Below are 22,366 nucleotides of genomic sequence, written 5' to 3'. Positions count from 1 at the left end.
TAAATTCACAAAAATGCAATTTTACGATTATTAGGGAAAGAATATCGTAGTGTAACAGTATAGACTTGTACAACTTACTGAAGTATAGTGAAAATATGCTATAGGTTGTTTAAAATATGTATTATTCAGCGTTTTGCACCTTCGTGTTTTGAAAATCTCAACTCCCATAATCCTCTATTTGCAATCATAGATCTAGTTTGCTAGTTCGCTTTTTTTGTAAACACACGAATTGCCATTCTTTACTATTCATGGCACACAATTACAATATTCAAGGACCAACTAATAAAAATTACTCAATCGTGGTAAAGGTGAGCTATATTTTCTTTAAAATATTTTTTAATCACCTTCATGATGAGAACATTTTAAATCCCACAATCGCTCGTTAGCAATCTACAGAGGTAGCTAGCTACCTAGCGTTTTTGCAAACTCACAAATGCCCTATTTAACTATTATCAGGACAAAATGTCTATATAATTCTTGTATGAACTACTCAAACTTTTCTAAATCACAAACAACTGTGCAATATTTTCGATAAAATTATGTCTAATTTAGCAATTCGCCCTTTCTCTTAGAAAACCTCATTTCCCACAATTCCACAGGTGAAACGCGCATCTCTGTATCCCGGATGTTGTCTGACAGCAGCAACGCTACGAGCCGCAAGCCAGAGCGGCTGCAGCTGCCGAGGCGTGCGCCCTCCCCGCTGTCTTCTCACCTCCCTGTCATCGAACCAGAATCAACAAAACCCACTAGGACTTTTTATTTCTTTGATTTCCCCCTCCTCTTTGATGAAAAGAAACAGCAAGGAGCGTTTTAGCACCGCCATCAGCCCTGTAAGTAACTGCAATTTACTTGCATAACCAATTTACATATACTTTATAATATCGTGCATTAATTATTAGCTCAAAATTAGCATGCATTAGCACGTTTGATGATTTTAAATGCACCTTTTACTCTCTAGATTTATAATTATATTATTGTCATTGGTTACAACATGGTGAACATTGTTTGCAATTAGATCAGACATGGCACTTTAGGATCAGACATGGCACTTTAGGATAAACAAGTAAAATAAAGACTTCAAACTGAAAAATAAGGGGTCTCAAACTTATTTTACTTGGGAGCTACGGTCTGGATGAGGCTGGGCCGAATCGGGTTTTCCACAAGAAAAGCTCTGTTAAAACATTCCACTGTGCTTAAATATCTCTTGTAAAATCTGCTGCACAAAATGATATATTAAAAAAACATGAATTATTGTGAAAATGAGCCAATCAATCATTTATCAATGAATTCAAAATCTGCTTAGGGTGCACTTTTATTAAAGGGACAGTGTGTGTTATTTGACCCCTAGATGTTGCTGTACTGTCTCCATATCATTTTTCATTCAATATACCCGTTATTCCATTCCTTCTATTGTGTCAATAATCAATTCCACCATTACCGCATTTTCCGCACTATAAGGCGCACCTAAAAGTCTTATTTTTTTCCAAAAGCTGACCATGCGCCTTATAATACAGTGCGCCTTATATATGGATCAATATTAAGTCGCAGCCGCCGACTACATTTTCCCCCGAACGCGAAGTAGTCCGCGGTGTATGCTGGGATTTATATACCGGCGTTTAATTGGCTAACCAATGTGTCAATCATCATTTGAATCGATCACTATTGGCTAAAGTTATTCGGAGGTAAAGGGGGCGGATCCTTTTTATCATTTACTGGCTGGCACAGGCTAAAGGGGCTAAACAAAGCCTGCAATTGGCCGAAAAAGATGAATGTGAATAGCATGTTAGGTCGAACTACGGCATAGAGGAAACAGTATTTTACTATTCTGTACTGTATTTGTGAATATTTTACTCTCCTGGATTTACTACACTCACTGATATAAGAGGACCATGGTTGCACATTATTATTAAACGACTTCGGTGAGCTACTCCGGCTATATATTTTCCCAGTATCTTGTTTCAGACTGAACTCGATGTTTCTGTGATAAGCGGTGCAGATAATGGATGGAATGGAGTGTCTATTTTTAAATTTAACTCAATTCCAAGTCTTTATTGTCATATGCACAGTAAAGTTGCGAGCTAAAAAGAAAATGGAAACTAAGGAATGGTTGGCATTTCTTGAATCCCAAGACTTTAACCTTCCGAATGATATTTGGAACGATGCATTTGAGTGACATCGTACGGGCACCGCATCCGCACGTGTCTACGACACGTATTTGCTTCTTTGCAAGCTTTCGGAATGTTAAGGGGGTAATAAGTTTGACTGAACTATCTGACTGTTTTGTCGACGTTCCCATTGTAGCGCCTTATAATCCGGTGCGCCTTATCTATGGAAGATATAGGACCAAAAACTATTTTTGGGGGGTGCGCCCTATAGTGCGGAAAATACGGTAATTCTTTAGTAAAAACAAAGCAAACAAAATTTGCAACAAAAAAAAAACATGCAAAGTATGACAATTAGAGTATAATTGTCTTCTGTTATGAATGAGCACCATTTTTCCTCTCATTTTTTGCTCTGCCTATTGCAAAGTTGTTTTTTTGTTATCGGTAGCAGCAAGATGGTTCATGTTCTGTAATATAAATGCAAATTTCCCAGCCTACTAGTATTTAAAAAAAATGCATGTATATATATATCATAGTTTCTTTATCTTTGCTTTTTTTAATGAATATTGTTGTTTTTAACATATGTTTTTTTTCTACCTCTCGGAAGCACTAACTAGTACACACTATTTAATTTTTTACATTAAGGTGGGAGTCTTAAACTGTCATTTAACTGTATGCGAATTTAAGATCCCTGAGATAAATAAAAACATGTGGCAATATTTACAAAGTAGTGCTTGTAGACTGGCCAAGTTGTAAAGTGCTCCGGAACAATTGAAAATAGTGCAATAATGACATTATCTGGCCAATGTGTTCTGTGAATTCTGGGTATTTTGCATATTGCTTAGAGCAAAAAAAAATGAAGTCAAATTGTGTTCAATTGTAAGCATATAATGGAGTGAAATATTATTTTGGAGACCTTATTAATTTTAATGATAACTAAAAGGAAAGTAACATTATGCACATCCTAGTGGTAAAACAATAATTCATTAAAAAACGTGAATTTATATCAGCAAAAGTACATATACTCGTATAAATTTGAATTTACTTTTAAATAAGGTTGAGAAATTAGAATTTAAACAGCCCTTTGACACTCCTTGTGATTAAGGGCTATACAAATAAAAATGACTTGACTTAAAAAATGCAATCGTGACATTACCTGGCCATGTGGGTACACGCGCCACACTTTCAATCACTTTGGGTAGTTTTTGGGCATGCAAGCTTTCATCCTCATCATCAGGACTCCCCCCCCCCCCCCCCCTTCATTCCCTCCCCCAGCTGTAAGAACACAACAGTAGCATTTTGCAGGCGAAACAGTGCGGCTGTTACTGCAAAAGAAGCAGCAAAAAAGGTGGATAGTTGGTGGTGTTTTTTTTTTTTTTTTCAGGGGTGTGAAGTGATAATGAGAGAAGTCGATGTCAGTGTCTGGAGGGGGCGACAGTTTGTTATTTAAGACCCCCACGGAGATGTGCGTGGCTGCGCTGCGGCTTCCGTTAGTATGCAGACAAACGCTCAGTCCGTCTGTCTGTTTTTTTCCGCGTCCGTCTCGCACTCATTCGATGAATAATTCGGATGGTGGGAATAAAAAGGAAACTGCCGTCTTGTCAGTCTCGAACGTCCTTGTAAGTGGCATCGTCGGCTACCTGTGCGAATGAGAGCAGTTGTCATGGCAACGGCCTTGTAGCGCTCCTGTCCTCATTGGCAGGGTCAGCGTGGCTAACACCGGCTTTTGTTTAGCGCCGCGCCACACGCTTGTATGTGCGCTCGGCGATATTTTCCACCTTTTTGTGCTTATTCCTTTTTTGCAAAAGTTTTAGAAAAGTTGCACTTAATTCTGGGGATTTTGCACAGCGCTTAAAGCAGGGCTGTTTCAAACATACATATGGCGTCACGGTGTGGTATGCTGGGAGCATGGCAGCGGACAGGAAAGCCATCAGCACAACCCAAAAGATCATTGGCTTCTCTGCCCAGTTGGAAGGTCATTGCCAGCTTGCGAAACAGCAGCAGAGCAGTCAACATTATAAGTGACTCATCTCAACCCGCCCACCACCCTTTTGACCTTTTTCCCTCCTATAGGCGCTACAGGTCCCTTAAACTAAGGACTAACGGGCTCAGAGACAGGTTCTTCCCTCTAAGCACTATGTTGTAAATATTTTTGTCTATTTATTCTGACGGTCTTTTATTTAAAGTCTTGACTACATGTTTATCCTGGAATGTCATGTTTAATCTTATTGCATACAATGTTTTACTACATTGACATAAATGACAATTAAGATTATCCTATTCTATTTTATCCAAATAAGTACTCCAACACAAACCTTGGCAAAGAAAGATAACATCACTTATTCATATCAAGATGTGTATTCTTAGGTTTAGCTATAATAACTCAGAAAAAATATAAAAACGCTGAGGCCTAGCGGTAAAACTATATCAGGCAAATGACAGAAGTGGAGGTCTCTCATAGCTGAATATCCAAAACGATGAGCTATCAATCCTAATAAAAGCTGCATTCTACCACAAACTTATGCAGAAAAAACGTTCTAGCAGACCTTACAAAATGTTATGTATTCATTTAAGTTCAGAAGCCCGTACAATCACAAACGACTGATTTTGGCAGAGCTCTCCGGTGCTTCCTGCACATTATAAAGAGGCTGAGACTGGTGAAACGACCAAGTTGTGCAATTTCTTCTATAGAAAATCTAAATATATTTTGATGAGGAACAGAAATGCTTGGAATATGTCCAACAATCTAAGCTCTCTGGTGTCTCTTGTACATTACAAAGAGGTAGAGAGGAAACACGACCAACTGTGCTTCTAATTGTATCCTAAATCCAATTACATTTTATTAAAGAACATAAATGCTTTGAACCTTGCTAACAAGCCAAGCTCTCTGGTGCCTTGTGGACATTTCAATGAAGTAGAGAGGAGACACGACAAAGTTGTACTTCTACTTTTTGAGGGGAAAAAATAAATAAATAAATATATATATATATATATATGTATATATGTATATATATATGTATATATGTATATATGTATATATTGAGGAACATAAATGCTTAGAATCTTTCTAAAAAATCGTGTCAACTGATTGATTGAATCTTATCGTGTGGCATCTAGTAACTAATTATCTGGTCTTTAAAGTTAGTGTCATGTCATCCATCTTAGGCTGTTATTGCTTAACACCAATGTATGTACATTGATGCACTATAATGTTCATTTTTGCTTCAGTATTCGGCCTCGTGAGATGATACCTACCAACTAACAATAACTTGACTGGTTGCATTGTTGCAGTATATCAACATTACTCACCACTTTCTCCACCCCGATTGAACTTCAACATCGACTCATACTGAATCAAAATCCGAGCGTCCGAACCCGGTCGGCTAACATTATTCGGGGAAAGATTTTGTATATTTATATGTTTTTTGCTTATTATTTAAATCAATATTGTTCTATTGTAATGTAAGTGTTTTATTAACAACGGTTTAGGGGTGGCTAAATACGACACATTGTTCCTTTAATAATATTTTAGTGATACCAACAGTGACTTTTATCATGCTCAATTTCATTCTAGCGTTCTTTTTCCAAGGGCTGGTTGCAGCCAGTTTGACGGAAGGGGAGGGCAACGTCAACCTCTCACCTTTGCGGGGGGAGGCAAGTGGGGGGGGGGGGCAGAAGAAGAGGAAGGGATGCAGAGGTCAAAGAAAAGGAGAGAGAGGGATAGATAGAGGGGGTAGCGAGTGAGTGTGAATCCTGGCTGTGTACCTCCCCTAACAAGCTGGACAGAATCGGCTCAATTATTAAAGAGGAGGGAGAGATGGGGCCTTGCCTGACGCGCATGCGCATCTGCGAGCATGTCTGCGCGTGTGTCTGTGTTTTGAATATTGTGCGCAAAAAAAAGAGAAGAAAAAGTCTTTGCTGGTGCGTTTGAAAACAGTCACAGCAAAGAAGCTTGGTGGGGGTGGGGTGTTAAGCTTGTTAGGCATTCTTCTCAACTCTCCTTCGTGCGCACACATGCACGTGCATTAGGGCTGCATCAACTAATCGATGTTGTGGACAAAAAATCCATAATAAAAGTAGGTGACAATGAATTCTATTGTGGACTATTGCCACCACAGACATTTCTCCAACAAAGGGAGTCATCGCTCCATGAATGGAATATTTTTTGGGAGTCACTCATGAGCAGTAGCATCTCTGTCTGGAGCGGTAACTTACAGAAATGATGGCGTCAACATCAGGTTCGCGTACCAACACTTTTAAAGTTTGGGAACACTTTAGCCTTCAAGACAATACGGTTTTGATGACATGCATTGTACATTTTATACATGTATATTTGGTTTTAAAAGTGAACTTAGTCCGTTAGTACGTTATGCCACACTCTGCTTGGAAAATGTATTCGAAATTAAATGCATGCAGTCTGAAGAACAAACGTCTGTTGTTGAAACTTTAAAAACAACATACTTTAGTTGTTAAATCTGTTTGATTACAAACTGATGAGAATTGTTTAGTACTTTTATCATAGACTTTTCAGTAGACCACTAAATTTACTTTATAAAAACACATTTTTTTAAATCAACTTTTCTAGTGATGCTAATGTGGCCTTCATAGGGGGCATACGCAAAATTAGATTTGGGGATCCCCTATTACTTGATGGTTTGCATACATACACTTACTCATTCCATCTTCTACTCTGTCATTATGAATACACCTAAAAGACTAGATGTTAGATGTTTAGTGAATATAGCCACAGAAGCAGGCAACAGATTAGCAAATTTGTAGAAAAATAACTTCCAAATTAATATCTAGCAAAGTAAGCAACTTCCCCTACTGCCCACACAGAACTCAATACATACAACTTCAAAGGGCAGCCCTTTGTTTCATAATCTGAAATGGTACAAAATTCAACAGAGCAGCCTGGGGTTAATTTACACTGAATATTCAAAGTGTCATAGTACAAAAAGGGATACTGAAAGTCATCTAGGCCATCTAAAAGTAACCAAATACAACAAACACAATCTGCTTTATTATTTGTAATTTAAATTAACTGCAACTATAAATGTACAAATCTACTCAATTCAAACTCAAACAAATACTCCAAAAAAATCTATAACTGCACAGAGATACACGAAAATAGGTAAAATACATATTTTTTTGTCTTAGATTAACTGCAACAACAAATGTACAAAAAATGAAGTCAAACAAATTCATCTTAAATAAATATATAAATTCACACCCGTAACAAGGTAACAGAAATTATGTTTCAAATAAAACTACAACTACAAATGTTAAAAAAATCAGACAGTTTTGAATCAAATTAATTTGAAAAAGATTAAACAAATACTCTGAAATTTAGAGGTGTAGAAAATAACTCTCTGTTACCATATTATTTCTTTTAAATTAACGTGTATTTGTACCCATTTTTCTTATGTTGTCATTTTCCAAATAATTAAATCAATTTCATGCTAAATTTAAGGGGTTAAAAAAAATTAAAAAAATTATTTGACTAATTATTTCAATATTCGGCGAATAGTCGACTAAATCGTGGCTAGTTGCAGCCCTTGTGCTCGTGCATTCGTTGGGTCCATCTGAAGACATCTTCACAGTAACCAGGGATGTGTTGATTGGCTTTTTTCTTCTTCTATCTGTCCCCCTCCCTTTTTTACCACTACCTCCCCCACCCCCCACATTACAAGCGCGTGCATGAGAGATGTTTGCGTATAGCGCGTGCACAAGAGACTTTGGAGAGGGCAAGCAAGGCAGAGATGGAGAGAGAAAGTGGGAGCTTGTCAAGAGGAAGGGGGAGATAAAAGAGGAAGCGTTGTCAGGGAGAAAGGGAAAATGGGATGTGTGTGGGTAAGGTAGACGGAAGTGGCTCGGCGTGATGCGGCGGCGCTCACAGGGCGGCCATTGTTAGCAGCCGGCCGCCATCGCCCTGGCAACGGGCGCTGCGGCAGCGTCTCCCACGGCAACAGGATGAGAGGGAAGAGTCAGGAAGTCGGGTCGCAGAGGCACCGAGGGGCCCGCGTGGTCGTATGAAGGCCCGCAAAAAACATTTTTTGAGGGGGGAAAAAATCATAAATTGTATTAATTCATACTTGTTCAATAGATATCCAGCTATTGTTAGTATTATTATGGACTCAGGTGTTTATTAGTTTTACCACTCATTAAACGTAACACTAGTCCAGTAGCTTTTCTCCCCTCTGCTTAACAGTCTGTATTAAAAAAAAGTTTTTTGCTTGCCGTTTTTTGAGGTTTCAGACGAGGGAATGTTGTAATGGTTGTCTGTGCAGCCCTTTGAGACTTTGATTAACATTGGGATTTGACTTGAGAGTTACAGTAAATTAATTTTTGTGTGGTTACTGCCATTTTCGTCTGGACATTTACCTCGAATATTTATGCATAAAATGATAACAGATCTTTATGTGCACAGTTAAAAATATGATTTTCTTCTATTCCTTTCAAGCATTTTTTAATTTTGTATATTTTTTGTATATTTAGTTATTTATGAGATAGGTCCTTTTTTCATTTTCTTATAGTTTATCACTTCTTATTTATTTGTGCAGATACATATAATATAAACAAATGAAATATAAATAAAATATTGGATACAAGAATAAATATAATATCTTCCTCAGCATACCTATTTCGTTATCATTTATTATCTTTTTCTTAATTATTTTTCAGGCATTTTTTCTTTTATATAAAGTATATTTTTTATGTTAAAATTATTTATTTATTATTTTATCAGTCCTAATTGAGTTTGGTTTATTCTGAATACAAGCGGAATGAAATAATAAAACAAAGTGTGAAATTGAATAAATACAAATAAATAAAACAGTTAGAATAAAAGTGATTCAAACCTATTCATGAGCATTGTCAAACAGGAATTTTATGGGGGGATTTTCCTTGACCATTTTTCAAGCAGTTTTTCTTCAGATTTAATATCTATTTTTCATTCTTAATTTTTAATCTGTATTGATTTTTGTTTTAAAAGAAATATTTTTTTATTCATTTTTTGGGGCGGGGGGATAAGGTGTTCCCTCCTTATTTTTTATTTATTTATTTGTATTATATTCTGAATAAAGGTAGAATATAATTCAGGAGTGGGATAAAATAATACACAAATAAAAAATAAAATAAAATGATATTTAATAAAGTAATAACAGATCTTTATGTGCACAGTTAAAATGTGATTTTATTTTACTCTTTTCAAGCTTTTTTATTTATTTATGTTTAGTATAGTTGTGATAGGTTATCACTCCTTATTTAGGGTTTCTGTTTTTTTATTTTTTGTACCATGCTCAGTCCTTCTCAGCAGGTGGACGTCATGTGATACAACACATTATTAAACCCCCCAACCAAACCCCCCGCCCATACATGGGAGTGACAATCAGGAAGCTGCCTTCAGGAAACTGTCATCCTGAGTTGAGGACTATGAAAAGGGGGGAGGAAGAGTGAGGAAGGAGTGATACAGTCCTCCATGCCTCAAATTAACAACGTTGTAAGTTTTTCACAAATGGTGGTGGGGGTAGAGGGTACTTCGGAAACACCCCCTCCCCAACCCCACGCGTTTGCGTCCTTGGCTGAGTATCTAGTTTGTGTTTACGTTCTCTTGCCACCTGTCTCCTCTTTTGTGCACGTTCCCCAGCATCATTAGGAACTTCCTGTAGCTAGATTGGGGGGGATGGTCTTGCAGGTGTGAAGATTTTTCAGATTTTGTATCGGTTTATTTGACGGCTAGAGAACTAAATTCATTTTTGGACCAATATCCATCAGAAAGACACTAGCAAAATCATCACGTCATAGTTATCAATATGTGAAATAAATGTAAGAATTAAAAAGCACTGGTATTTAGAATTAAATCCTCACTATTTCAAATGTTAGAAAAAGCAGATAGAAAAATTCTACAAACGAAAGACTGCAGATAAGGAACTTTTAGGAAAGAGAGCAGGCAGATTAAAAAACAAGGAGTAGAAAAGAAAAACCACAAATAGAAAAGGTCTAAAGAAGAAAGACAGGCAGGTACAAGGTTAAAAAAGAAAGTAAGTAGAAAAAAAGGTTTATACGAAAGAAAGGCATCAAATAAAGAAGGCCCAGAAAAGATCAACGGCAGATGGAAGTGTCCAAAACAAAAACGGTTGAATGGAAAAGTGTAGGAAAGAAAGATGCCAGATACAAAGGTCTAGAAAAGAGTAATGGCAAATATAAAAGTATAGAAAACAAAGACAGCAGATAAAAAACGTAGAGAAAAGGGAGCAGGCAGATTAAAAAAAAAGGTCTAGAAAAGAAAACGGTGGATGGAAAGATGTGGTGGATACAAATGTCTTGAAAAAAACGGTAGATAGAAAGGTTTAGGAAAAAAATGTGTCGGATAAAAAGAAAAAAAGCCCAGGAAAGAAAAACGGTAGATAGAAAAGTCTAAATAGGAAAAACTGCAGACATATAGGTCCAAAATAAGAAGAAGCTTGATCGGAAAGTCTGGAAAAGCAAACCTGTAGATAGGAAACACTAGAAAAGAAAAATGGCAGATAGATAAGTCCCGATAGGAAGATAGAAATGTTTGGAAAAGAAAAACTGTAGACAGAAAAGACAAGAAAAGAAAAATGGCATGATAAGTCCTTACTAGGAAGACGGTGAATAGAAATGTTAGGAAAAGAAAGAAGACGGATAGAAAAAAAAACTCGAGATGAGAAAGTTTAGAAAATAAAGATGGTGTCATGATTACTGATTCGAGGCACCTGTGCCCGCGCCTTTGGCGCCAACCGCCTCGGACACTGATTGGCTCCCTACCACTATTTAAACCCCCGTATTTCTGTCACCGGTTGTCAGTCCATCTGCGAACCTCAGCTTACGATAGGCAAGCTTTCTGACCCTGACTCTCTCCTGTTTTGGCCCCTGTCTGTTTCCCGGCTTCGACCCATTTTCTGATATCGACCTGTTTTTCTGCTCCCAACACCGCCATCGCTCGCCACGGAAATACCACCCCCGCGTTCTGAGCAACCTGCTCCCTGCGACCAGCAATCACCGGATCGTGTGTACAATGCTTTCCCTTCTTCCCAGTAAAACTAAGAGAAACATACGCAAGTGGGTCCTGTTTCCGTTCTGGTCCTGACAGATGGTGAATAGAAAGATCTAGAAAAGACGGTAGATAAAAAAGTCTAGAAAATACGGCACGTTTGTTTGTTTGCATTTTAGCCAATTGTTTTCAGTTCACAAGTTCTACCCAAAAAAGTTAATTGTTACTGTAATTGTAAGAAAATTCAAGAAAAATACGTATTCACTTATTCCGGGAGTCAGCAACTGGCAGCTCTGGAGCCTCTTGCAGCTCTTTGGCGCTCTCTAGTGGCTCCATGGTGCTTTTTCGAAAATATTTGATAATGGAAAATAATGTGGTTTTCATAGGAGAATCATGACACAAACTATATATGTGTAAATTATATATATATATATATATATATATATATATATATATATATATATATGTTGCCTTTCTTATAAGGCTTATATAAAGTGTTTTGGGGCTTCGAACATACAGTAATTTTTTTCTGTTGGTTTGTTTTTCTGGGCCTGTATGGCTCTCAAAATTTTGGGTTGCCAACCCCTGTTAGTCTCCTGTAATTATGGATCAGTAATCAAGGTTAAGTCACTTAAACTGCTGATTCATCAGTTTGATATAAAAAAATGCAGGATGGTGACAGCCGACTACATCCACACCTTCATTCCTGACATTCCACTCTTTATTTCTCCTGAAGTTGACAGCACTCATTAATTATTTTTCTGTTTTAACTGTACAAGTCGTCAACATTTCAGCAGACGTTTGCATTCAGATATAATAACAACAAGAAATAAATTAATCAGATTAAAAACATTAGATCTGATTAAAACTAATTAAGAGTTAATTATTCTTGTGAGGGGCGGCAGTAGCTCAGGAGGTAGAGCGCTCGTCCAGGGATCCCAGTTCGAATCCCGGCTTGTCCGTGTTACATGTCGAAGTGTCCTTGGGTAAGACACTGAACCCCTAATACCCCAATAAGCAGGCTAGCGTCTTACATGGCTGCAATACAAGGCCGCTATTGGGAAATGTGGAGCACATTGTAAAGCGCTTTGGGAAGTCATTGACTTGAAAAGCGCTATATAAATGCAGATCATTTCATTTCATCATTAAGCTCTATCGAAATGTTATCGTGTCAATTTCAGCAGTTTCATTTTTTGCATTCGAGTTAAAAAACATCAATAATGAATTTATCAATCGATTATGTTACTGTATCTAACAAAATCTATAGCTAATTAATCATTTGATGAATCTGTTATTGGGATCTTGTCAATATTAGCAGCCGTGTAATGTTTGCATTGAGGTAAACAATACAAGAAGAAAGAAATTGATTAGTAGATTAGATTTAATCAGATTCAGTAATTCAAATAATTAAAAGTTAATTAACCATGTGATTAAGCTGTTATCGGAATCTTATCCTGGCAATATCAGTAGACTCTGACTGTTCAGCTATTAAACAACTTTAATAAGATAATCAGTAGATTATTAATAGTATCTAATAACAATACTTAGGAGTTACTTAATCAGTTATTAATTCTATTGAAACCGTATTCAGTCAACTTCGGCAGACTTTTAATGTTGGCATTCAGGTCAAAAAACTATAGAAAATTAATCAGTGAATTATGTCTAATCAGATTTAATCAAGTTAATTAATCAGATGATGAATCAGTTCTCAGAATTTTATCGTGTCGAAGGGGAAATGAAAGGGTTTGAACTTCCACACCTTCCCCTTTAACTCTACACTTTCTTTCTCTCTTTACTAATTAACAGCATTAATTAATTAACTAATCATCCTTGTGAACGGTGTGCGCGTGCAGGAGAGACAAAAACGCATGAATTTAACAAGCACACGCACACATACGCATGCGTGCGCACGAGCAACTTGTGCTCACGCTTAGTGACACTTGACGACACGCGCGCAGAAATATGCCGCAACAGCTTCCCTCCGCCCACGCACTTCCCCGCGTGCAAGTCAAAAGACACAAGGACACGCGCGCATTACGTGCTTGTTGGGGCTTCATTGTTCAGACAAACACTTGGCATCCGTCGTCAGTGGCTTGCGCGTGCACGGTTGTGGAAGCACGCTTAAGTTTGGCCTGGTGCCCCCCTACACCAATACCCGACTCCTCCATCCCCCTCCCCACTCCCCCTCTTTCATTGTGCTGCACTCCCTGCGCATGCGCACTGTCTCTCATCCGTCGCAGACGCACACGCCTGCCAGCGGAGCTCAAGGAGAAACTCGTGCGTGTGCGTGCGTACGTCTTTCTTGGGCGTGTGCGTGTTTGTGAAAAGACTTCCGAAGGGTGTGCAGTTGTTGCTAAGAGACAAGCAGCAGCATGGAAACGGCTTGGGGGGCGGGGGGGGGGGCGTGCTTGAGAAGGGTGAGGATACTTTGGAGGAAGGGGCGGGGGCGATAGAGAATGTTGGGGGTGGGGGTCAACGGGTGAAGCGGGAGGAGGCCGAGATGTAGGTCAGATGAGTCCACGGAGACTTGAATGACAGTTGACGGGACAAACCACGCCCACGCAGCACTTCTGACAGTTAATTGGCTAAAAGTTATACCTGTTGCCCTGGAGTCCTATGTAAAGACCTTATTGTATAAGAAAAAAGTATGGATAAGAAATGAGTCAGTCACTTTTGCCTTACTTTAAGTTGTATCATACTTTTAACTTATTTCAGTAGTAAAAACTGCATTAAAAGAATCCCTGAGATCGGCCCAAATACTTTTTATTCTCAATTTTTATCATTTAAAGAATGACTAAGATCAGGGATAACACGTTTAAATGAACACAATCCTCTAACATTTACCATTTCATTTTTTTGTATTTTCAATGTCATTTTTCTTCTTTTTTTCCCCCTTGGATGATAAAATCAATAAAATATATTGCTAATAAGGGGAAAGGAAAAAAACACAATTTTCTCAAATATCATGATGAATGTACTTATTTTCGATTTTTTTATACGTATCTTTTTCTGTCCTAAAATCTAGATTGACAAAATCTCTGATATAAAAGTGATTAAATTAATAATTATATAGAAACTGTATTTGAGTGTTATTTTTCTTTATTCTTAGAGTAAAAACAATAAAAACATAACAAACAGGAAAAAAAAAAATATAAAAAAAATCTCTCATGAAACGAGCACAGCTCTAGAGCAATAATTTAAAATACTAAATTAAAAATAACAATAAAATAGAAATAAAAGCAAAGTTAGATCAACAATTCGAATATTAAAATTAAAATAAATAATAAAATAGAAAAAAGTTTTACATAAAACAAGCAGTTATAAAGCAATATTTTGAGTTGTTAAATAAAAATAACAATAAAATTAATCAATATTAAATTAGTAGTTTTTTTTCAAACAAACAGTTATAGAGCAATATTTTGAAAAGTAAAATATATAGATAAAAAATAGTAAAATGGAAAAACAATCTCGCACAAAATGAGCACAGTTCTAGAGCAATAATTTAGAATAGTAAAATAATAAGAAAATAAAACGAAAATCTTGCATAAAACAAACAAAGATCTTAAGTAATAATGTAAATAGTTAAAATATAAGATAAATATCAATCTATGAAAGAGCAGTGTTCTCGTTTGCCCGTGTCCCTGCGTCCTAGACGCATCATTTTTGCTGGGGACGCATTGGGTCAAATCAACGTGTGTCCCCAGGACGCAACGTTTTGACACCAAATTGTCATTATTACCCGATTACTTTTTTTTTTTTTAACAAAGATTTAGCGCACTCCAAACTTTTCGTCAGGCAGATCCGCCATTGTTGTTTTGGTCTCGCACCGATCTCGGCAAACGAGATCTCGTTGCTTCGAGATGACGTCATTGTTGTGGCGGTCTTCGAGTGAAAGAGAAAAGTGTGCCTCCGAAAAAACAGTTGGTATTAGGTGCAAATCAACAAAAAATTGGTAATTTCTTCAGTGTCGGTAATAAGTCGAAACATAACACAGAAAGTGGTAACAACGGCAATAATTCCGGCACGAAAAAACGGCGGAGAAATTCTTCAGAAGACCGCGAAGGCAAGGAAAACACGTGTTTTGAAGCAAACGATTCGACGAAAAGAAAATAAACTAAAGAATACTAGCAAGAAAAGGACTTTTCTGCCAAAATGGACTAAATTATATTCCTGGTTACGCTATGAGGAGGATGATAATGGATTGGACTTTGAGAAGGCATTACAACTATGGCGGGACAACAAACCACGAAGGATATATGAACTGAAAAATTTGGAGTGATAATGCTTTGTATTACCAATTAACTGTGATGATTAAAACTGCATGAATATATAAATATTTCAGCAATATTATTTTGTATAGTGTACAATATTGTGAACTGAAAAATCTGAAGTCATAAATGCTTTGTATTACCAATTAACTTTGATGATTAGAACTGAATGAAAATATGGATTAATATAATTATTTCAGCAATAATATTTTGTATAATCTACAATATTTTTGTGACCTGAAAAATCTTGAAGCGATAACTGATTTGTATTACCAATAAACTGTGATGATAAAAAATGAATGAATATATAGATTTATATTATAACTTTGTCGCTGCTTTACAATTTCAACCGCAATAACACTAAATTTTGGGGACCCATAGATCTCTGTTGGGACCCATAGATTTTTGAGTATGCGAGTCCCTGGGACCCATCACTTTTTGGAGGTAAAATGAACACTGAAAGAGTAAAGAATATCTCGTAAAATTAGCAAATTTTTAGAGCAATAATAATACAATTTTTTTAAAATCTTTAAAGAGGAAAATATGTCTACCTCTTAGGTTTAAATCTACGGTTGGGGGAATAAAAGTTGTCATCACTTTTGCTTACATTCACAATAACATTCTCAAGTTGCGGTAAAATTCATACCTTAGAATTCAAAGACATTCAAATGATGGCTTTTTAAACCTTTGCACTGCCTGAGTGATTAATCGGAGTATTTTCCTCTATTTCTGTTGCATCTTCCTTTTACTTTTTTTTCTCACACATGCAAAACACTCCTCCAATTCCTGCCCCTTAACACCCCCCCCCCTGCTGCTTTCCTCACTAATCACTGCCATATGTTGGCCAAAGAGACGAAGATATGTTGGGTTGTGTTTTGTTGTGTTGTTGACGTCATTGTGTGTGTGTGTTTAAATGTGTAAACACATTTTTAAAAAAGGCACCCCCCTCCCAAACCCCCTTCATCATTTCTGCTGTCAACCTGATGTCTTCATCCGCTTTGCACCTGCATCCTCATACTTCTTTGCTGCCCCCTGGTGGCTTTTATTCTACTCACGCAACGACATCAACTAAGTGGCCTATTCTATTGCAGGGATGTCTAGCTCGTTTTGCTCAGGGGCCCAATGGTAGAAAATCTTTCTCATGTGGGCCAGACTAGTAAATTAATGGCATTAAAAATGTGTCTTAACTGGAGGGCTCGGGGTCTTTTGGGATGCTGACATTGGGGATTTGACTATAAAACAATTATTGAGTTTTTCCCCCCAATACTTTTTTAAGATTTAGATTTAAGATTTTCTCTCGTAGTGATTGCCGACTGTACATTTGTAAACAATGAAAAAAAACAAACAAAAAAATTAAAACAACAATTCAATCTATTTCCATTACAGCTTATTTAACCTGGGGACGCTTATGCAGACTGGAAGATGAGTGAAATAGCATACAAACAATAATTTAAATGATTAATTAAATAGTTTAAAGGTTTTTCTGCTTGTAATTTTTTTCATATTTACCTGAATATGAGAACTTGGGTTTTCGATTTCATATCTATCTTAGAAAGGACCTAAAACGTATTAGACCTTCTGCAAAGATGCCTAGGTGCTATTCATTAATTTAGTATTTTTTGTGTTTCCTTAAACAGCGTATCCGTGACTTTTATAAAAGTAAAGTAACACTGAGATCAGTGTCCTTAATGTTCTCTGATTGATTAATGATAGTAAGCAAATACAGCAACAGTGGGTGACTTGCCAGTGCTGCATGGCTTTGGTGAAATCCAATAGAATTATTTAAAACTGCAGGTCCTTGTTTTTTTGGTGCTTCTCGAATCATTGTCTCGCGGGCTACATGAAATGACATGGTGGGCCACATTTGGCCTGCAGGCCATGAGTTTGACACATGTGACATTTTGACATTCCTTTTTCAGTCTGTTTTGGCAGTAAATAATTAAAAAATTTCAAATTTATGATAATAAAATACAAATAAAGAATGAAAACATGTGTAATTGTCCGTAAACCTTTATGTTGACCAGCAAAATATAACTGATGGGCCTCTACCACAAAGTCTATCAATCCATAGGATGCAGTACCTGGAATGGACCCTTGGACCTCCACACTGTGGGGCTGCTTGCTAACCACCCATCCACCATGCTGCCCTACTAAAAATGTGATATATTTTATCCTAACCTCAAAATAGATGAAATGATGATGACATCATTGCGCCTAGGTTCAAAAATGTATTTACTTATTTAATTCTAAAATTCGAAAATTAATAATCAGGATTTGTACAAGAGCTTAAAATCCTTGAAAATGCTTGAGAATTTTAATGTCGTGTTTTCAAGGATTCAATGGTGCTTGAATTTTGGGTGAGGTGCTTGTAAAAGCTAGAAATTGCTGGTGCCTTTGCTTTGCCGCATTCCTTCTTCTGTCGTGATTAACTGCAGCAGGCATTAGTTTTTACGGTACGAGTCGCATCTAAGAGGACAAACAGGTGCATGTTACACCTAAACAGGGCAATATGAAACAGTGTTCATTTTACCTCTGAAAAGTGATGGGTCCCGGGGACTCGCATGCTCAAAAATCTATGGGTCCCAACAGAGATCTATGGGTCCCCAAAATTTAGTGTGCTCCATGCCCTTACAAACTGTCATATTTTCCCTTACAAAATACAAAAAAATCTTCTTCTTTTTTTCAAACATGTTCATTTAAGTAGTTTAACATGTTATATTGTACATGTGTTTTCTTATATCATATATATTGTTAATGAACATTTTGTTGTGAGACACTGAGTTGCTCGACATGAATGAGGTTTATTATAAAAAAGTTCAAAAATGAAGTCGCTTGGACGTTCACTGTAGAAGGAAAAAATACATGCAAATATAATTAAGTAGAATAATACATTTTCTTATTCAAATTATTGATTCATTTTCTGCATTAAATTATTGTTGGTAATATACTGATTAAAGGGGATCACCACAAACCTCTCTTTTTTCATTTTCTCCTTTTATACTTCCTTTTTTTCTTAACTTCTATATACAACATAATCATTCGTAATATAATGCATCAAAGCAAGTGAGCCGTTTGAGAGCTGGCTCTCTTTAATGAGTTGAGCCGAAAAAGCCGGTTCTCTAAAAAGAAACGGACTTTCACTACACAACTCGAACTGGAAATCGGCGTGTAGACGAAAACTCAAACCGCGAGACCAAAACAACAATGGCGGATCTGCACCACGAAAAGTTTGGAGTGCGGTAAATCTTTGTTAAAAAATGGTAATGACAATTTCGTTTCAAAAAAGTTGCGTCCCGGGGAGGCACGTTGATTTGACACGATGCGTCCCCAGCAAAAAAAATGCGTCTAGGACGCAGGGACACGGGCAAATGAGAACACTGATGAAATGTGAATTAGTGCAAAGATTTCGTATCAATTATGGATATTTACTATTGACAATGCAAATACTTAAAGTAGTGTTTTCCAGTTGTATGGGAACCATTTCCTGCAACTACATATTACTGTCTTGCTGTCTTACTGTGCAGAAGTAAATGGAAGGAGACCAAGAGGAAGGGCCGCGATTGACGTGGATGGATGGTGTTATGATTGCACTGCAGGAAAGAGGTCTAAATCTAGTGGAAGCTCGAGCTCTTGTTGGTGATAGGAGTGAGTGGAGAGGTGTTGTAAAAGGATAGTGGGATGTTTAGACATGTTCTAAGGGATGGGCAGGGCACCTATATGATGCGGCAGGGCTAAACTAGTGAAAGCTGTCGGGCCCTGCTGTTGAACATAAGAGTGTGTTGTGTCACCCTGACCTGAGTGACATGGCCGCTTTCTTGTGTCCTGTTTCATCTGGAGGTACGAAAGCATGACCAACTTGGGTGCTGAGGTGCCTAACTTGTATGGGTGTTTGGGCTTTTGGGTTCGCCATGGTCCAAAAATGTTTGTGTGTATTTTTGCTATTTTTTTTCCCTTTTTATTTTCTTTGTGATTGTACGCGTTTGTCTTGCTTTCAGTCACCCCTCTTGAGGGATATGACCAAGGTAGATAGATAGATAGAACATATTACTGTAATTTTACCATCCATCCATCCACTTTCATCCTCTTACCCGGGGTCTGGTCGCAGGGGCAGCAGCCTCCACAGGTAAGCCCAGACTCCTAAATAAATAAATTTTACCCAACACCTATATGGGGAGAGATTTGTATAAAAAAAATTACACAAGTATTGTTCAGATATACAATTATATTCGCGATTTACTCAACATCTAAAAACCATATGTCTTGATTAATGCACACACAGGTTTAAAAATCACATTTCTAAATCACAGATATATTTGTAGCTCTGCAAAAAACAGAATCCACAATGGATTTCCTCTTGTAATGGTACTGGAGAAGTAAGAAAATTGGCTTTGAAAGTCCTTAGCAAGTCCTTGAATTTGGCCATGAATAAGGGGTACAACTACAAACCCTGAATAATGAAAACAAAATCCCTTCATAATGTACATATACTTCTAAAAAAATGCTAGAGTTAAAAAAGCAATCCTCATCTGTTTAGCTGCTGGTTTGTTAAACCTTTCTCAAATTTTCAGTGTGGGAAATTGTGGGTGGGAAATGTATTGTATGATTTTTATTATTTTTGGACACATTACAAAATCAGTTTTTAAATGTATGCTACAAAATTCAAATATAAACTGATAGAGAGGAGACACGACCAAGTTGTGGTGCTACTTCTACATAAATGCTCAGAAAAACACATCCTGAGCTTGGTGACTGATTGTCGCCGATATCTCAGTTGCCTCTCGCAAATTACAAAGAGGTTGAAAGGAGACATGACCAAGTTGTGCTTGTACATCTACAGAAAATCAAATTATATTCTAATGAGGAACATAAATTCTTCAAATCTAGTGATTGAATATTATAGCGCAACATCAAGTTACTAATTATTGTGTTACTCTGATGCATTTTGTACGTTATGACAAAGTTAGATAGAAAAAAAATCAATTGTGCTATTCTCCTATAGAAAATGAAAATATATTCTAATAAGGAAGACAAAGGCTTTCAGTATTTCTCGTAGACCGAGCTCTCCAGTGTCTTATGCACTTTACAAAAAGGTGGAGAGGAGACACAGTCAAATTGTGCTTCTACTTCTGTAGAAAATTTGTGTTATCTAATAAGGAACCTAATTGCTTTCAATATTTTGAACAAGATGTGTTGGATGATTGAATATTGTAGCGTGGCATCAAGTTACTAATTGCTATATCTCTCAGGGGCCTCATGGAGATTACGGAGAGATAGAGAGCTGACACAACCAAGCTCTGCTACCTCTTCTATAGAACATATTCTAATGAGGAATATAAATGCTTCAAATCTTATAAATCTTATCTTGGCCTAACTCTCAAGTGCCTCACGCAACTAATGAAGAGGTAAAGTGGGAGCACAACCAAGATTATTACTTCTAAATAAAAGCAAGTTATATTCTGTACTAACAAGGAAATAAAATGCCTAGAATCTTATCTTGACCAAGCTCTCAGGTGCCTCACACACATTACGTTTTGGTGGAGAGGAAACCCGACCAAGTTGTACGACAACTTCCGTAGAAAACGATGAACATAAATGATTAGAATCTTTCTAACAAGTAGTCCCGGCTGTTTGAATGTTATCGCATCAAGCTCTTTTTTTTTCTATTTAACAATAACTGTGACATGATATTTGGCCGTTTTTGGTTCTAAAACTATCATCCTCATGTTTAATAGTCTCACTTTCTGAATGTACGAGCACACCAGTGCAGCTTTAATATGAATTCAACTTTTATTTTATTTTCTTTTTCAACAGATTCCCTCTTCACTTTTTCTGCTTTTCAGCTAGCATGGGCAAGGCGAGAAGCCGAGATGATGCGGTTGGAAAGAGAGGCTGCCCACTGCAGTATTGATGACCCAATGATCCCCTGCAGGACTCCACCAGCCAGGCAGACAGAGCGAGGTGAGCCTCGGAATCCGAATCAGTCGGCGAGCGGGACGTGAATGGTAAGCGCCCGGCTAATTGTCGTGCCGCCGCGTGGGCGGCAAGCGTCATAAAATAAATAGATCGCGGTGAAGCGCACTGTGAAAAAAACTGTTTTATAGAATGTTTATTTACTCACCTGCAGCGTGTAGGAGGACTTTTAATTTTTTGTAAGGACTGTTAAACTTTTACACCTATTTTCCAATTCATTTTTGATGGAATGCCAGAAATCTAGTAAATGTAACACCTTTGGCAGAAATTGCTGCTTATTTCAAATTAAAAAATATCTGCAACAAGCTAATTTATTTTATCTAGAAGATTATATTGCTCATTTAATTTAGCTTTCTAATAATGGTAGAACATATTTCTTATAACGAGCAAAACAGTTGCCATTCATAGTGCTGCTTATTTTATGTATTTGTTTTCTTCTTTTTTCCAAGAAACAAGCTAAAATGTCTGAAAATCCATCCATCCATTATCTGCATTGCTTATCGTCAGTAGGGTCGCAGGGGTGCTGGAGTCCATCCCAGCTATTTTCGGGCAGTGGGCAGGAGATACCCTGAACTGGTTGCCAGCCAGTCACAGGGCACACAGAGACAAACAACCATCCACACGATCATTCACACCTAAGGACAGTTTGAACCGACTAATTAACCTGACATGCATGTTTTTGGAATGTGAGGGGAAACTGGAGTACCCGTAGGAAACCCACGCAGGCACGGGGAGAACATGTAAATTCCGCACAGGAAGGTTGGTAGCTGGATTTGAACCCTTGACCTCCGAACTGTGCCGTGCACCCAGTGGCGATTCTAGGGCCTATTGGGGCCCAAGCAGAAATTAATTGGTGGCCTCCCACCGCCGCCTGGCACACGACAGAATTTTCACAAGGACAAACAAGGACAAACTCTGGGCCTTTGTAATTTTATTAATGAACCAACAAATTGTAGCATAGTATAATTAAGTAAGTATAATTTAGTTTTATTTCACAAGTTATAAATACT

The 22,366-nt window shown here is 37.3% G+C and overlaps 1 protein-coding gene across 3 annotated transcripts in view; it reads left to right on the top strand.

The window, feature by feature from the left end:
• Nucleotides 1-615: 615 nt before the first annotated feature.
• ahdc1 (AT-hook DNA binding motif containing 1) overlaps nucleotides 616-22,366 on the top strand; it is a 29,027-nt gene continuing 7,276 nt past the window's right edge. The window contains exons 1-2 of one of the 3 annotated variants that reach the window (XM_088328470.1): nucleotides 616-830; nucleotides 21,198-21,344. The gene's annotated coding sequence lies outside the window, so the exon portion shown is untranslated. The remainder of the gene's footprint in view (nucleotides 831-21,197; nucleotides 21,345-22,366) is intronic. The other 2 variants (XM_088328469.1, XM_088328468.1) reach the window with 2 other exon arrangements.

Source organism: Urocampus carinirostris, chromosome 2, assembly GCF_059441175.1.
Source record: "Urocampus carinirostris isolate Australia breed hairy pipefish chromosome 2, RoL_Ucar_1.0, whole genome shotgun sequence".
Classification (NCBI taxonomy): Eukaryota; Metazoa; Chordata; class Actinopteri; order Syngnathiformes; family Syngnathidae; genus Urocampus; species Urocampus carinirostris.
The sequence above is the reverse complement of the archived record's forward strand: the minus strand, read 5'-3'. Positions and strand labels throughout refer to the sequence as shown.